The sequence below is a fragment of the Rhineura floridana genome, chromosome 8 (genome assembly GCF_030035675.1).
Source record: "Rhineura floridana isolate rRhiFlo1 chromosome 8, rRhiFlo1.hap2, whole genome shotgun sequence".
Classification (NCBI taxonomy): domain Eukaryota; kingdom Metazoa; phylum Chordata; class Lepidosauria; order Squamata; family Rhineuridae; genus Rhineura; species Rhineura floridana.
Window position 1 is genome coordinate 124,035,128 of NC_084487.1, and position 17,087 is coordinate 124,052,214.

Here is a 17,087-nt window from a genome sequence, read left to right on the forward strand (position 1 = left end):
TTGGGTATGAATTAAGTTTAATCTGATGATTGTCTCACTCTTTGTAAAGAGATCCCCATAATATTAGAGTCAAAAGCTTGATTATGCCTATAGCTACAGTCCTCTTTCACCTGTGATCTGTCCCTGTGTTAGAGATGTAAAATTTCCAGAAATTTTGAAGCCATGGTAAAAAAAACCCAGGTTTTTTCCATTTTTTTTTGAAAAAGAAGTTTTGGGGAAAATTGAAAAAATGCAGTATTAGCGCTTTTTACAGATTGAAAGGCACTTTGTACTTAAGGAACATCAAATGTAATTATGTACTAGTTGGTTTGGCATAAAATTATCACATTTGGTATCTTAAAAGTACATTTTATTCAAACAATTATTACAAATTGAATTTACTTTTTAAAATTTTTACTTTTTTGTAACAAATGGATCTGCAAGATCCTGAACTGTAACAAACACCTGAACTGTAAGGAACCTCTTTCGTTTTGCCAGTTTATGAGGAGCAAGCAAAAAACAAAAAAAACACAGAAGAAACCATCAACATTAATAAGAAAATTATTTATGTCTCCGCTAGTCCTCCACGGTGTCAAGCAGACATAAAACATCCATTCCTATAAAAAGAACTAAGAAAACAAGGAGGGGCAAGATTCAATGAAACATTTTATTCATTATGCTAAAATAAAACATTCAATCATTTTTTTCTTCATTTTTTTCAATTTTTTGGAAAAAAAAACAAAAATGGCTTTGGGAAAAAAAGGGAAAACTTTTTTTCCTGAAATTTTCCAGTTTTTTTCCAGGCTTTCACATCCCTACCCTGTGTTCTTATTCTTCATGAACTGAACTACTTTGCTAATGACAGTGAGCTCTTGAGCTTGGCTTTGATGCTGCATTAGGTATCTCGGTTTTAGATTCCACCCCCAAAATAATCTTGTCCATTGTACAAGTTTAAGGAAGGACAGAGAGAAAAGAAATACTTCTTAATTCCTCCTTCAGGGTCCCTCCTTCTAGTCTTGTTCCTGAGCTGTACACTTTCTTTCCTGTTAGACAATCAAGAGAAAACTTTTTAACTGGTTGCTATACAAAGGAGCAACTAAGCAATTGAAAACTAATTGTGAAAAGCAATTGGATTTTTTTTTTACTGGCTGCTGGGTTGATTTTTCTGCCCAGAAACCATGAAAAGGCCTCATGCTAAGCTGCCCACACTAGGAAAATAAAAAATTAGGCCAGCTACCTGCAGTGTGCATAGCATAACACACTATAGCACAAGGCAGTGTTTCTGTTCCCCTAGGGCTATTTTCATCTTTGCCATCAAGTACTAAAAAAAAGCCACTGTGATTGTGAGTATAATTAGTGTTCTAAAAGAGTAAAGGGTAATTTAAGGTAGATATTTTTTCAAATAACTTTAAATCATCTCTTTATTTCACCCTTTAGCAATAAGCACCCAATAGTTTTCTACTCATTGTAATATCTTTAGAATAAACAAACTCTTCATTCTTGTTTTAGGCAAACAAACATGCTTCTTTATTGCTGGCTGACTAGACAGCACAACTTAAATTTAAACTGAAAAGCAGAACAAAGGAAAATCCAAGGGGGTGAGTCTAACTCTAGCCCATAATACAAAGTTCTATTTAATTCTTCAAGGGTGATGTTACTGTACAGGCTGTTTTTTTCAGAATCACTTAATTTATAGAATGATTGTGATCATGAAAAATCTAACCTCATTCAGGGAAAGTCTTGAATGAGCAGTGTTTTGGGGGCTCTTCCAGATGAAGCTTTTGTTGTGCACTCACCTTGCCTTATTCACTGAATTTTTCAGAGGCTCCTATTCTGTCATTGTGGGCTTATCTACATGGGAGCATTTCTTCATAGCAAATACACCGCTTTTACCTTCATAATTGATTTGTACCATCTGCAGTTCCTGCTCGATGTCAGCTGCCCATCAGTTTTTCCCATTCACCCAGGTAGGCATTCCTCTGGGAAGGATTAGTCTCACTGTTTCCTTGTGGCCTCAACCTTAAATTGTACATTTCTACTCCGTCTGGTTGGTAGGTTACGGAGCATGCTCAATCTGTTCTACCAGCTGCAATAAGTTCCTTTAAAAAAAACCCAGAAGTGTGAATATCTGTGTTCTCCCTGCCTATGGTCGGTAGGATACAGCTGAAATACAAATCTTTGTCTGAGCAGTGTTATGCTTTTGCACACAAGTTAGAGGAAAAAGAAAATAAAGGCACTGTTTACAGCAACATAAAAAAGGCCAGCAGAATGGAAGAGAGCAGTTGGAATTTGTTAATCAGCCCAGAGGAAACAAGGGAGAAGGAGATAGTGGACATGGAGAGGGAAACGATTGACACACCCACCTAAAAGCATTGGAGCAAAGCGTCTACAACCACTGCAAAAACAGAGTGGAGATGGTTTTTTTCTCCACTTTTCATATTATCAGCGGATTGGGTTAGTACAGATTTACAGGGGGGGGAAATGCATGATAGCTTCTCTTTGCCAGCAACGTCAAGTGAACTATGCACATTTAAAAGGGAACTGAGAGTAGCACCAAACACTCAGTAAACCACCGTGTAGATGAGCTGTCTGTCATGTCACAAATTAAAAAATACAATTTCCCCTCCCAAAAAAATCCTCAGGGTGAGGTGAAGTATAGCTCAGGAGGGGGTGCACCCATTTGCCCCACCCTGGCCCAGGGCTGGGGTCAAGCTGGAATTTGTTTTAAAAACATAGAAAGTTGTTCTGAACAGGGACATCAATTTTCATTTCAGTATCTCAGTCTTCCAGGCAAATACCACACTGTTTTCTTTTACATCTTTTCTAGCCCTCTTGTAAATGGGCTCCATGGGTTAATCCTTGAACTGAAGCATAGTGCCCTGAACTTGGCACAGCCTTCACTATGTTATCTTACTATTCAAGGAAAAATATTTATTGTTTCAAAGTTTTCTTGCTTCCCTGAGCTGTGGGGGTTGAAACTGAGTTTGTCCTTAAAATTCAATAAAATGCATATTAGGTTGCTGTCTTATATTTCTAACATGAGTGAAGTGAAGACTCAGAACCTTTGGCTTAGTCTGCATTGGCTCACAAGTCTCATGGTTAATCCTTAAGATTAGAGTTACCACTCTTTTCTTCTGACAGAGGATCCATACAATTAACAGCTGCATAGTACACATAACATTCAACAGGTGCATCTTTTTTAGCATAGCAATGCAGTGGCTAATACTGCACCTGTTGAATTTGTATCTATCACAGTGCTGTCAGAGAGTCAGAGCCACTGTTAGGAAACAAAGTGATCAACCATAACTGACCTTATTTACTCTTTTTATATTTATGTACCACCCTCCTTCCCAAAGAAGCCCTGGTAAGCAAATGCACAAGCTTGCAGTTAAGACATGCTGCTGTTAGTTTGGCACAAATTAAGCTTTGTATTGTCACCTCAAAAGCACCACATACAAACTCTTGTTTATGGGCCTTATTTTCTGAATTCCCCCCTGGAAGATGTACAATTATGTCTTCATTTATTTGACTTCAAAATCATATGCTGTCAACAAGCTAAAAGGGCTCTCATGGCAACGGACAGATAGTAAAACAATGTAATTATCAAAAACCAACAAAGCCAAATCAAAATTGACCATAGACAGAACACACAAAATAATCCAACCAGTCCATAGATTAAATGCTTCAGCCAACAGATTAAACAACTTTCAGAAGATCATTAATGACCCCCTATTGAGTCCACAAAAAATAATTTATCCAGCCAATAGATAAAAAGCTTCCACCAATAGGTTAACACTTTTTCAATGAAACTAATTCAGTTGGGCCTCCTCTAAGCAGAGTTAAATGATGGTGCCATTACAGAGACAATATTGTTCCTTGTCCCACCTGCCTCTCCTCAGGTGGTTGAACCTGAAATAGAGCCTTTCTTTATGATTTCAATATCCAGGGGGACACAGATAAAAGAAAACACTCCTTTAGATATCCTTGACCAATTTAGGATTTTAAAGGTCAGAACAGCACCCTGAATCACACACATATCCTCTGAGCGTTCCTTTACAGTTTATGTCACAGCCAAGTTACACCAGCATTTGCAGTGTAAAGTATGAAGGAAAGGAATGTGTCACTATTCCTAAGCATGTCTTGAACACACAAAGGAGCCACAGTCAATTGGTATTCCCTGGTACAAGTCCACCACCTGATTTGTTTGGGGATAAGGGCTGGTTCACATGGCGACTTATTGTGAGATTGGTGCTACTTGCATCCCTGTTAAATTGCATGGTTCACATGATGTTACAGGCAATCAGCAGCTATCACACAGTTTTCCTGTATCAAATCAACCCAATTTTAACGTGAAAAGGAAAGGAAAAACTGTCTCAGGTTGGCTGTCTCAGGGTTTTTTTAGTGGATGGGCTCTCTTTTGTCCCTTCTCCGGCTCCCTCTTTCTCTGCTGCCTGCAAAAGCTGCCTTTCACTCACTCCCCCTTCTATTCAGTTTCATACAGTTTTGTGTTCCAGAGAGGCCTGCAATTGACAATAAACAATGAAACTGACAAAAAAACCCTCCCCTTCTCCATTAGCAATATTGGTACTCCAGAGGGAGTAAGCATGTAAAATTAGGGATGGGGCCAAAAGGAAACAGTGATACTAAACCTTTCCAGAGGAACGCCTACTTGTGTGAAAGGAAAACAGTGGATTTGAAGGTAGGAAGTGTGAACCTTGCAAATCTATCATGATGGCAAAAGCTGCGTCTTTACTGCAAAGTTCAGCTCTCGTGTGAATGAGCCCTAAGTGTCTGCTTCACACTTCTTGTGTTTAGTTGCAGCAAACACCAAAGGAACACTGAGAAGCTGATACACAGGGATGCTAAATTTTCATGTCTGTGTATCTGGCAAAAATACATTTGCTTCAACTTTCCACTCTCTTCCAACATGGAGATTAATTTATGTATGGAAATTAAGACATGGTGTTAGGTTAATTTAAAGATATATAAGCCATTCAGGACTGTTCGTATTTACTTGCCCCAACAGAATATGTATTGGAAAAAGCAAACATAATGTTAAAAGCTCATTGTCTTACATATTCTTACTTCCAAGCCAAAACAATGTACAATCTGCATGTAGATCATCCCGGGCAATTATTTCATGTGTGCATGATGTACCATGCACATGCTACAAATAACATATGTATGCATGGACTATCACATGCAACAACATACACATCAGTTATCTATATGGGAGTCCTTTTTTGGGTCAGAAAAAATCCACACACGAAGCAGCCTCAAATTCACAACACAGTTCTCAGACTTGTTACCTGTTGCTTAAAATAAAATATAAAATGCTCAGTTTTTATAATCTATAACATCTGTAAAAAATTTAAAAAGCAAGTAAGAGGTCATCATCCACCTCCTTATTTCCTCCCCCTCCCCAAAAAAAGTCAGTGTTCATGATGCTGTTGTGCAAAGTTAATCTTATCTTCTGCTCTACCAGTGAAGGGAAATGGAACAGTAGCAAAGGACTAGGCAAAGGCACACTTCCTGACTGAACAGGCAGCAGATACAAATTACAGGACATGGGCTATCTGACACACCATCGGGGACTTGCGCCCTTGCCAGCAGAGTAGTGTTAGTGTAGCACTAGCAATGCTGTGTAACAGTCTCCTGCAACTAGTGCTGGTTTCAGACTTGTAGTCCACTCCTCCTCCTTTATGTCATTTACCATTCCTACTCTTATATATCATACTATTATATATATATATATATATATATATATATATATATATATATATATATATATATATATATATATATATATATATATATATATATATATATATATATAAATAATAGTATTTCTTAATATATATTAATATGAATTAATTTTCTTAATTGCTGAGCAAATGCAGCCTGTGCACACAATTTTTAAAATGAAGGAGCAGGACTTTCCTTCAGGGCAGATGGCAGGATTCCTTTGCAGACCTGACCCATCTCCCTAGAAATAAAGTACTGCCTATATATCCCTTGACAACAAGCTGAGGGCAAAATTAGACATGATGGCAGCAGATATAAGAACTCTGCTGGATCAGACCAAAACTCTACCTAGTCCAGTGTCCTGCTTCTCACTGTGGCCAATACAGTGCCCCTAGCAAGCCCCACAAATGATGTATGAAGCCAATAGCAGGCAGGCAGCAGCAGTGAGTGTTGGACAACAGAGCTGTGTGTGTCGTGTGGCCTACCCTACACCTCCCCTAAGCCAGCATGAGATGCTCACGTGTGGGGGAGGACACATTACTATCATTTCAGTGTCAGGTTAAGAGCTTTCTTTTCTCCCAAGCATTTGATAGTATGTCATGGGTGGCATTTGCTAACTGGTATCTATGCTGACGATTATTTTTTATTTTGGGCTGATAGTGCTGTTTTGTTTTTGCATTATCTGTGTTTAAACTGTTTGTTTTATTTTTAATTTGTGTATGTTTTAATACTGTTGGAAGACACCTTGAGACTGTCTTGTAGACGGAGACTAATAAAATAATAAATAAATAAATAAATAAATAAATGTTGCCCATATTGAAATAAGATTCAACTGCCAGTGTAGTCAGCTTTGACTCATGAGATGAGAAGCACCATCCTTTACCACAGGCAACAAAATCTGAACACTACCTCTGAATGTGGAAGTTTGGTATAGCTGTAATTACTAGCATCCATTTACTGACTTTTATGTAAAAGTCAGGGTGCTGCCAAATTTATATAAAGCAGGATGGAGGCCATTTAAAAAGCACAAATTGGGCAGGAAAGAGTGACCAGTGAGACTCTTAAGAATGGAAGTAAACCGTGTTGGAAGAAAAAGGTCTGGGGAAGTGTTTTGAGATGGGGAGTCTAGGCTAGGGTATGATTCAACTCCCAATGATCCATGCTGCATTTAAAGTTTCAGTGTTTATCCAGACAGCAAAACCTCAGTTCCTGCAGCCCCCTAGTCCCTCCTCTCATCTGGAGAAGTGTCACCTTGTCCACACTCTGATGGGCATCTTATCCAAAAACAAAGTAATTACCAACTATCAGGAGACAGTGGCAGCCATACTTGGTTGTGCAGAATAAATTTTGGGGGGTGTTTCCGACTTCATTTGATACAGCAGTATCCAGTTACCTACCTATTATGAGGAATTTAATTAAATATGAAGTACATATCTTCAGAATATATATTGTGAACATTAATCTTTTTACATATCAATTGATATGACAAATTTATATTAGAATATTACAATTTAATTTTTTTAACATTAGCAGATAATATTGATGAACTTTTCTTTTTGGGACATGTTACATGTCTAGACTATTGATCTATGAGAGATGCCACTGCAAATTAACGGCATCTTTAGTGAGATTCACAATTGATACTAGAGCTGATGTGTGATTCCAGAATCTGTCTATAGAAGTTTTTGCAATCTGCTCTTTCTCCACCGTTTATCCGCAACACTAACAACAGGCACAGATTATGACTTTAAGGTGTATGTGCTCTGCACAGAGACTAATAATCTTTTGAGCTGCGACACAGCCACCACAGTGGACCTGGTGCACCACTTGGAAGAACTCTCTGCAGAACCTCACAATGAGAAGATAAGGCTCATGGAAGAAACTGTACCCTATGCAATATCAGTCCTGTTAATTCCCAAGGCAGGGAGTATGGTTTGAAGTGGTATCATAGAAGCAATTATGGAACCCATTGACTGGTATGCACCAATGGTGCCAGTTCTGAAAAAGAATGGTAGTGTACACATGTGTGGATCTGAAACAACTGAATAACCATATAAACAGAAAAGTACATCTTTCCCACCACTTATGGCATCCTTCTACAGCTAGCAGGTACTCAAACAGTACTTGCATTCTATCATATCAACAGTCGTACACTTGTAAGTGATGACACCAGCAGCAATGGGTTAGAAGGAGTGTTCCCAAACACAAAGGGGAGTTAAAGACAATGGCCTATTGTTTCCAAACAGACCCAGAGACCTGTTATACCCAAACTGAAAAGGAGTATCTAACAGCAGTTTGGGCACATGAGAAGTTCTCAAAGTATCTCTATGATAGGGGTGGCAAATTGGACCCAGCCAGCAGGTCAGATCCTTATCTTCCTCCAACCTTATGGGCTAATTTTAACAAGTGGGTCACCTGACATCATGATTTCTATAACTATTTCCTGGTTTATAAGGGAGAATAAAACTTTACAATCAGAAAGGATGGTCAGAACTAGCAACAGTACAGGGACAGTCTTTGACACCATAATCCTATATTTTCATGACTAACAATGCATATTTAGAAGGAATATAGAAGACACCTGCAACTTGATTTGAAATCATGTTCAACCATGTAACCAAGAGACTGCAAGAACAGAGCTAATGGGAGAACAAAGCTTGTCAACAGACCAGCAGCCAAGAACTGAGCCTGTGACATCAACAGATACCCACATCCAGATGGCATGCCTTATATGGGACAGCATGGAAAGTGAAATTAGAACTAGAACTGAAGGACTGGCACACAACAAAGTTCTGCATTAGCGAGTTTGTTAGGGCTGCTGTGTAGTCATTTCTATGTTGATGTACTGCATACCTTATATGGCCAACACTGTCAGGAGACCTTACCTCCCCCTTGATGAAACATTGACTAACCATCTTGGACTTTGCAGTTAACAAAGCAATGGCCCATCAGCAATCGATAACAGTATTTTTTTAAACAACAACAACACTAGCTTATAGTGGTACCTTAGCCATAGCACTGAAAGTTCTACCAGTATTCTGTGCCTGGCCATATAGTACACTACATGGTCATAAATGAAGAGTCTGTAATCAGGCAAATTTGGAGAAGAGGGAGGTACTGTTGCAGAAGTTGCAAATGTTCCTATTAACCAGAAACAGTCCCTGTTTTCAGATACTTATCCAGTTACAGTGTATGTTATGTCTGTTTCCACTGATTCTCTTGTGGGCAAATCTGCATGCATGGTGAAAGTGATTACCCCAGAGACTGTACAGTGGAATGGAAGAAAAAAAACTGGTCAAGAAGCTCTGGCTCATGACAGAAGTCGGCCTGAATGTCAGTCTTAAGGGCATTCTGTGTAAGAAGCAGAAATGCTGACAAGGCCTTAGTTTAACTAAGATAATATAACAGTGTGAAGAAGATACAAAATTTCTTACTCCATGCATCTAGCAGTGCTGTGTGACCTTCATGACTTTGTCCCATCACCCACAACCTGTTATTTACCAAAACAGAACTGAATTTATAGTGAAAAAAAGTTGGGTGAGAGAAAAGAACAAATCTGAATGCAGAAAATTTGGGATGTAATAGTGAATACACAAGAAAATTAGTGCTAGAAGTCAGTTTTTCTTTGCTTAATTTTATTTTTGCTTAGTTTTTCTAAATTTTTGCTTCTAAGGCCTTTGGAGACCAGTTTGCCTTTTCTTTGAGAGAAGGAATTTCTTACTTTGAGCATGCCACTTCTGTGTTTGAAGCTGCTCTTGATCGTTTTCTCTGAGCCAGCCTTCTTTGAACTTGGATATTTGTCTCATGAACAGTTTTGAATAGATGCAGTTTTTATACATTTTATTTTCCCCCAAACCTTCTTATTTTACTTTCCGTTTATTCCCTTGTGAGGCTCAGACTTCACTATTACAATTTCAAACACTTTCGACCTGTTTTTCCACTTGTTTTCCCATCTGGACTATTCTGTCAGAATTTCTGTATCCTATACATTGGATCCTGGATTCAGATTTCCCCCTAGGTCCAGAGAAGCCAGTTCCTTGGATCCCTCCTTGGATTGGTAGCTATAATTCCTCCTCCACTTTATCTTAAATTGCTACAAGACTGGGCTTTTCATAACCTTTTAACTTGTTTTTAAAGGTAGGGCAAGGATTCCCAAACTGGATCACAAGCTTTATGCAGGTGGTCTGTAGCATGTCTGTGGATTTGTAGTTGAAGACTGAAGATGGCACATCCATTGTATTTTTATTGTTTTTATGTCTTGTATTTTATTGTCTTACAACTTGAATTCAGTAGTATACAATATATAATACCTAAAAGACATAATAAAAATACAATGAAAAATCATACAGTATCTAGCACAGTGTATTGCAATTACTACAACAAACAGAAAAATCATTAAGTGGTCCACCAAGACTCTTAGCAAATTTCAAGTGGTCTGTGGAAAAAAAGGTTGGGGAACCACTATTTTATAAGGATGCAGTTTAGGGCTTAATATACTAAACTTTATTTGTGTTTAGTTAATTGTTTGTTGGTTATTTGGCTGTTTGGTTAATTATGTTCTATTTGCCAATCTAATGTTTTCCATTTATAACTTGTCCTCTTATATTTAATTCATACATTCTTTTTGTTCCTGTATTTGTTCCTGATGAGTTTGTATTTTGTGCTTTGATTAAGATAAATATTTCCTTTTGTTGTTGTTGTTGTTGGTCTGGCGTTGGTCCGTTTCTAACTGCCAACACTAGATTGCTCGAGCTAAATTTAGGGACCTATTTTCAGTAGCTGCTCTATAACACGACCAGGTTCACAGAGATTCTATTTAAACATTTCTTTTTAAAAAAACAAAAACCTATCGTGGCCTATTGCCACAAAGAAGAGACGCTGGCAGTGTGTGGTGCCTTTGGTGCGGGAAGAGAGGGTCTCTGTTTTCACCTGTGAAAGACTGGAGGGCATGGCATGGTGACTCCCGCAACCCTTGAAACAAAAAGGCATGGGGAGGGAGGGAACAGGTGTTCTCCACAGCAATGGCTTTTCAAACGACAATAGAAAAAGCCCAAAAAATTGGCAGCCGCTGTCCAGTATCAGCTTCGGTGGTAACATGTCACACTCCCCGCCTCCCCGCCCCTTTCAGAAGATCGCGTCTGGGCGGAACGAAAGGTTGTTCCCGAGCCAGGCACCAGGCGACGCCGCGAGAGGCAGGGCAGGCTCTCCTGTTACAAGGAGACGAGGCGGGGCACTAAGCAGGCGGGGCTGGGGCGTCTGGCAGCGCAGGCGGGTAAAGGCGCCCTCCGGTCAACAATAGGATCAGTAGATAAGTGACGCTGCGGTAAGTGACGAGCCCTGTTGGAAGCAAAAGATCTTTTTTCTTGTGCGCTGCTCTTGTTTAGTACCTGTGATTGTCTCTGACTCTCTGTTATGTCTCTCTCCTACCTCTGCAGGGCAGCTGTCGCTTCTGCACAGGAGAGACGAAGGGAAAAGCAAGGTAAAGCGGACTAACTCCTTGCGTGGCTAAAAGACCGAAACGTGCGGGACGGGTCCGGGCGGAGGTGGATTCTGAGCGGTCCCACCATTGATTAGGATGGCAGTGGGATTTAGCGGTCTTTGATTTGGAACAGTTCCTGAACCGGAATAGTGTGTGAGAGAGAGACTGTGTGTATTTTCAGGGGTTTCGGTTTCAGCTCTAGGGGTTGTCTGAAAGGCTATCAACGAGAGGTAGCTTAGATGGATTGACAGGAGAGTCTGAGTCCAGAGCACTTGCTCAGTTTGGGGTTCACTCAGAGTTTCCTGGGAGCACTTTGATTTCATAACTTTCTTTAATGTTATATTGATAACTCACCCTTTAAATTTTTTTTGATCAGACTACTAAAAGCCATTCATCCCAATAGTAGTGCAGCACATGTCATTATATATATTAATAAGCCTCCTAAATAATCTAACTAATGTTTAGGGCCTGCAACACCGATTCAACTCAGATGAATTAGTATAAAAATTGTGATTGAGAAGGCAACCTGATTAATTGGCCAGGAGTTTTTAAAAGTTGGGCACCATTTTTACTATAAATACTAACCAACAACATTGTTGACAAGTGCCATCTTAGAAGAGGCATTCCTCTTTCCCTTGTGTGCAAGGAGGGAATGCCTCTTGCATGATGGTGTCTGCTGTGACTGTGAGCATCACATACAAAGGAAAAATGCTTTTTTCTGTTAATATGCAGGTTAATGTATATATAAATCGATCAATTAATAGATTAAAACTTATACAATGAAACCCTTACAATTTATTAATTGTGTGATGGTTCTATGGATGTTATATACTTAAAAGACAAGGAATGGCTCTCTCACAGGCTGTAGAGGAGCTTTCTCTCTATTCCATTTTGGCATCATTGGTCTAGGGTAGCAAAACATAGCAGTCTACCCTGGAGTTAAATTGTGGAGTGCAGGTCCTGTTCCTATTTCCTGGATTACACTTGCATTTGTTGGCTGAAAAACAGGAAGAAAAACACTCGCTGCTATGTGAGAACCATGCATGTTTACTTCACTAATGCTGAAACCACCTCCAATTTCACTTCTCTACACAATCCACTTTCCAAATCATGTTGATTGTACTATCTCCTCTCTCTTATTACTGTAGTTTGCTTTTTGCCTGAGGGTCTGACAACAAACACTTTTCATTATTTCAGCAAGCAGGATATACACTTTGCCCTTGTGAAAAGAAAACTTGGGTAGCAGATTTTCCAGAAGCAAGTATTCTCTTTTATTCTAACAATGATTTGGAATGCATAAATCAACATATTAAGATGAATATTCAGTTTGCAGCATCTCTAAATTTTGCAAGTGTTTCAAAAGAAAGGAAGCTTAATAAAACACAGGAAAACTCTTCCACAGCCAGTGTATCCCTATCATTAGGTAGGGTCAGACAGTGTGCCTCAGGTACTAGGGCAACAATTGGTAATTTTTAAATTTAGTATGATCTTTACCATCATTGGGAGACCGTTTGGATTCTTCCAAAGGCACCAAACTGTCTTGGGTCATCTATTTGTCTCTGATGTTATGTTGTAATTGCTTTATCCAGCCTCACCAAGAGTCCAGTCTCCCCCCCCCCCGCACATTTATTTTCCTACCCATGGAACATAGAAAATGTATATATAGAATCATCTGGCCCTTTTCAGCTTGAAAAATGTAGACTGCGGTCCAATCTTTTTCAATACAAATTCTTAACTAGCAGTTCTCAAAGGGCTTTACTTCAGAATTCTCTCATGTGGGGGGTGGGTTAGTTAGCAAGATTGACAGCTGCTTTCAAGCTTCCCCTGTCCCTCTCAACCCATGTACAACATAATATCTTAACTGGGAGATACTTCAGCTACGGATGTGATTATGGTCACTACCTTAAATGGCATTTTAAAAAGACAAATTAATGGAAGATAGATTTATTAGCAGCAATTAGCCAGGATAGATAAATAAAACCTATACCTTTAGATGCTGAGGACAAATAGGGATGCATGTTGCCTTCATAGCCATGAAGCTGCTTGGAAACATCCAGAGGCATTTGTCTGCTCATTTTCTGGAAAACAGCACTGGACAAGGTGGATTCAGTGACTGCGTCCTTATGTATGCTGTGTGTGCAGGGGAGGGATGAGATGCGCAAGCCCAAGATCCTCCTGACATCCTTGTGAGTGCAGGTGCCTGTCCCATGACCTAAGCTGCTACTGAAATCTATGAATCTACTTCAGGAGTGTTCTGAAAAAAATGGAGTCATCTATAACTGAATACTACATAGGAAGCCAAAAACCCAAAGTCCTGTGTCAACTGAATATTCATGGCTGGTAATCTTGGGACAAACGGTGGGGAAGGGGTGTTTCTTTCCTGTCTTGCTTGGTTTCAGTGGAGGAGCATATGTATTATGTATTGATAGTCACAAGTTCAGTCCCTAGCATGTCCATGCAGAGCTGGGAAATATTCCTCTCGGAGGTTCTGGAGGGCCACTGCCACTCAGTATAGACATGGGTTCTTCAGACACTCCCCTTGGTGCCCATTAAGGCCTCTTGCCCCTCCCAATTTTCAAAAATTGTTTGGCTTTTGCTGTGTTTTGGTTGAGAGGGGCTTGCCTGTTTGGGGCAGAGTATTCCTCTTTTTTTTTTGTCTTCTTTTGGTGGGAGTTTCTGAGCATTGCCAGTTTTCTGTGAAATGTTTTTTAAGCACCTATGACAGTTGCTTCGATTCCAGATGTGCCCTTGGGTCCAAAAACTGGGAGGAAGGGCAGGATATAAATCAAATAATTAATAAATAAATAAATTGGAGATTCCTGGTGTAGAGAATGCTGAGCTGGAAAGATCAACTATCTAACTTGGTACAAGCAGTTTTTCCTGTTCCTACACCTGTGAGTGGCCACTGTTAGTAATACTATGCTTGCATTAGATAGACCTTTGGTCTGAACCGACAGGGGTCTTCTATTTTTATTGTGTCATGAGGTTCTGAAACAATCACCTGTAACATCTGATTATAAACGGGGGTGAAAATAATGGTGCATGCATATACATTTGGGCTGAGATAGAGTGAGAGACAAAACAAATTAAGTTAACAAGTTAAGAACTAAGATAATGGAAAGGCAAAGAACAAACCCAACCTTTTACCTAGGGCATGAAATTTGATCATAATGTACAATCAGTATTTGTCCAAACATCTAAGTATAAATATGAAACAACTGTTGAAACAACAAATAAGAGTCAGACTTAAGCATTCTCCTATATGGAATGTTTACTTATGGTGTTATTGCCACCTTGTTAGAACCTGGTTGAAAGCAATTACTTCTTAATTATCCCACTAAGTAATAGCTAACACTGCAGTAGTTGGGTCAGCCATATATGTGTGCATCATGCAGAATCTGGACTGGGCACAAATGTTGTTTTCTTGAAAATTACTATGATTTCTATGATTACTATGATTTAAGTTCTAAAAAGCAAGTTCCAGCCCTCAGGAGTTTGTGTGTATGTTGTGAGATGGATGGTATTCTTGAGGTTGAATTGGCAGGTTGAGGTTCTTCATCTTCATCTATACAGCACTCATCCCCATGCCTCATAGCTGTTTTCCCTACAGCCCTCTAAGCAGTAGGATAGTTGGATCCTTCTTTGAACTCTTTTGTATATTTATGTATTTCATTTATATCCTACCTTTCTTCCAAGGAGCTCAAGGTGGCATACATGTCCACCATTTTATCCTAACTAGCCCAAGGTCACCCAGTGATTTTCTTGTCTGAGTGCGGATTTGAACTTGTCTAACACTATAAATTACACCAGACTATAATTGTTCTGCCACTCTAATTCTTGCCATAGTAGTCCCACATTAGTAAACTGACTAATAAACTTTGTAAAATATGCAAATTAAGCAAAAATTATACAGTTTTGTATTAATCTGAGTTTAGCTCTGAGTTCTTCAGCACAGAAATTGTGTTCCACACAGCACAATCTCAAACACGTTTATTCAGAAGTAAATTTCATTAATGTCAAGATGATGTACTTAGGATCATAGCCTTTGGATTTGTGCATCCATCAGCCCTAGAGTTAAAAAAAAATAAGTCAATGTACTATAGACCTAAATAAATATTGAAATTGCTCATTGTTCTGAACTATATGTAATTAATATGCATTATGAACATAATGAGCTATATATAATGAATAACGGGGTGAGGGATGTGGAGTCTGGTTTCCTTTCACATGTATTCAGTGTCATCTTAATCCAGAGAACAACATATTCACATCAGTCTATTTTTATTTAAATTTATATCCCATTCTCCCTCCCAAAGGAGCCCAAGGTGGCAAGGATCACTAACTGTGAGGCCAGATGTGAACTTATTTGCTCTTTTAATGAGATTATCAATGTTTAATCAGTTTGTCATGCCATTCATGAATTAGGAAAAGTTTCATGAATAAGGAACAAAATTATTAATAACCTTCCCACTCAGCAATATTAGATCTGCCTTTAATGTTCTAGCAAATGTGCTCAGAAGTTTGTACAGCTAGGTGCTACGGAAATGACCAGACAAACTGTCTACCTATTAAAGGATCAGGTTGTGCCACAACATCCACTTAGAAGTTAATAAAGAGCTGTAAAGCATGCAGTCTACCACTGAGCTGGCCTGTGGCCCTTCCCCATATAATAGAATAGCCCCTGAAAATGTAGAAGTTGGACGTTCCAGATTTAGCATATTCTGAAAATGTTTTCTGCCAAGGGAAAAATGTTTACTTACTTCCACTATTAGCCAACCAGGAAATAAAAATGAATATATTCATTTGACGTAATAGTAAATAGCACTTCCCCATACTGAGATGGTTGGAAGACATTGATACTGGAGCTTAGATTAGATCAGCCTTTGCAAATAATAATTCAGAAGGTGGTTGCATATTCCTTTTTCACATGCCTTAGTTTCTCTTCTCTTGCAGTCTGTCAGAAGTGCCCTCCCATTTCAGGTCACTTGTGATTATACTTTTGGAGCATTTATATCTTTGGAGCTTTTGAAGAATTAAAAGGTAGTAGGAGCACAAGTTTGTAGAATGCACTGCTTTTAAATGAAAACATCCACAATTGTATAGTAAAATTATCAACACTAGTAAATTGTTCTTATTTTTCTTTTTAATGCAAAAGAATATGTGCATGTCAGCATGCATACCTATTACATAAGCCAATTTAATTATTTAAAAATATGTACACCATGTGTGAAACTGATGAGTTATTCAGAAATATAGGTGATGATGTGTAGTAGTCGGGTTGTGAAATACAGGACAGTATCCTGAGGGATTATCGGCAATGTAAGAAACTACTGCATACTAGGAGGTTACTGTAGCTCTGTCTTGGCAACCATCTTCTCTGTGCAAGCAACCTTGCATATTAGTAGAAAACAGTGCCACTTACCCCACATTATGGCCCAATAAGTTAAATGGTACTTATTAACAGGCAAACGTGGATAGGATTAGAGCAGCCTTTCCAAACCGGTGTGCCTCCAGATGTTGTTGGACCACAACTCCCATCAGCCTCAGCTGGCTGAGGCTGATGGGAGTTGTGGTCCAACAACATCTGGAGGCACACCGGTTGGGAAAGGCTGGATTAGAGCCTTAGACTGCAGTTCTATGGAATTTCAGAGTAAGCCTTACTGAACACAGTGAAACTTACATCTGAATTAAGTATGTAGAAGATTGAGCTGCGTATGATATGCAAGCAGAAAAAAAGTTCCTATGTCAGCCAGATTAGTACTGCAACAATATGGCATCAGCAGAGGTAGAGGATGAGCTGAAAATGAGGGAATGCATTAATGTTCACTGAAGGAAAAAATGTGCCTTTGAGAGTTATTCAAGCTGTGTTAGGAATTGTTGTAAA